This window comes from Pundamilia nyererei, unplaced genomic scaffold (assembly GCF_000239375.1).
Source record: "Pundamilia nyererei isolate P.nyererei 1_Seehausen unplaced genomic scaffold, PunNye1.0 scaffold00613, whole genome shotgun sequence".
NCBI classification, from domain to species: domain Eukaryota; kingdom Metazoa; phylum Chordata; class Actinopteri; order Cichliformes; family Cichlidae; genus Pundamilia; species Pundamilia nyererei.
Genome location: NW_005188014.1, coordinates 100,521 through 102,352, shown reverse-complemented (window position 1 = coordinate 102,352; position 1,832 = coordinate 100,521).

Below are 1,832 nucleotides of genomic sequence, written 5' to 3'. Positions count from 1 at the left end.
TAATCTTATGACCACAGGTGTATAAAATCCAGCAGTTCCCATGCAGACTGCTTTTAGAAACATCAGTGAAAGAATGGACCTTTCTAAAGAGCTCAGTGAACACGAGGCTAGTACTGTAACAGGGTCATACCGTTGAAACACGTTGGTTTGTGAATTTTTTTTATTCTAAATGTTGTCTAAGGAGCTTGGAAAGAGCGTCTGGACTTCTTTAAGTTCCTTTAAGGTTTTTCATCCAAGCAGCTTCTTCAGTTCTTGGGTCAAATGGTGGAGAGTGCCAGATTTAAGCCCTATGGGACTGTATCCCCAAGAGGGACATGGACCCCCTATTGATCCTAATCACATGAGCCAAGGTGTGAAAACGGGTGTAGGTCACAATCAGCCAAGGTTTCAGGTGAGCTCATTGTGAAACCTAGCCCCACCCTATCATGTGATTTCCTGAGGTCAGTTAACACATGGCCCACATACCACAACGAATTTGGTGGCCCACATCAGGTTTGCCAGAGGTGGCCCACACATGGGCCAGCACAAGGCCAGTTGCAGACACACTGGTGGCCAAGTGTGCTGACAATCAAGCCAAACACCAACATCATCAAATATACAGTTGAAACCAGATATTTACAAACTCTTCAGATAAAAACACTTTTTTAATTGTCAAACATCAAATCGGACTAAATGTTGATTTTTAGATAAATATAAAAACATATTTGTTAACTTTAAGAGTAAAGAGAGAAATTGTTTGTATTTCTTAATTGTAAATGGACTCAAATTGTATTCAAGTTTGTTTAGCAGTGGAGGGAAACAACTGAAAATATGAAATGTAAGCTAAGACTCTAAAAAATCAGCATTGCTGTTCGGCTTTTTATTTATCCATTTGTTGATTCACCCGAAGAGCAAGTAACGCAACCAAGTGATCAGTTTGATATCAATATTCGTGATACACCGTCATATTTACATTATTAGTTCAGTACGAATGATTTGCTTTGGTACCTGGTCAAACTTAAGCTCTCCTCTGTCTGCAGCAGCTTCTCCCCCTTCGCTCTCAGTCGCCTAGTGCCTGAGCTCGGATCATACCAAAATTAGGGGGAATTTACAACTGTACACTATATGCTTCGAATATTGTGTGTAGTTTCTGTTTTATACAGTTGTCAGTCAGGCATCTAACCATGAAACAAATTACACTCCAAAAGACCCCGGGCTTCTGCCCAGTAAGCCACCCCCCTGCTCCACCGATGATTGACTCCAAATCTCCCGAACACTATGTCGATCTGAGAAAGCAAGACTGAGACAGCAAGACCAAGACCAAAGTCTGTCAGGACCAAGACGAGACCAAAAGTGGTCTGAAACGTCCAACTCTAGGGTCTTCTAACTAAAATAGGAAAATAGGTACATAAATAGTGCCATCATTGTCAGACCTGGCCCACATCTGGTTGACATACACCCTGCCATGACACCAGTCATTCAGAAGTGCCAGCTTGATGCCGGATCTGGGCCAGACCTGTTATCTATGACCCTGGGTCACATAAACCAAACCATAATCGAGCTAGATGCGGCATGCCTCTGGCAGTGTCATAAACAGTGCCATCATTGTGAGACCTGGCCCACATCTGGATGACTTACCATGCCAGACGTCAGCCAGCAGTGCCGGCTTGACACCAGATCCGGCCCAGACCTGTGTGCTATGTGGGAAGTGAAATTATTTCACAGTTTAAACATTTAGTAATTACAGCAGCTCAGCCAGGAAGTATCAGACCGGTATCTACAGTTACAGAAGATAGTCATCGAGTCCCAAGGCACATGGTGTGAAAGGTCAGGTGAAAGGCGGAGCTCCAAAC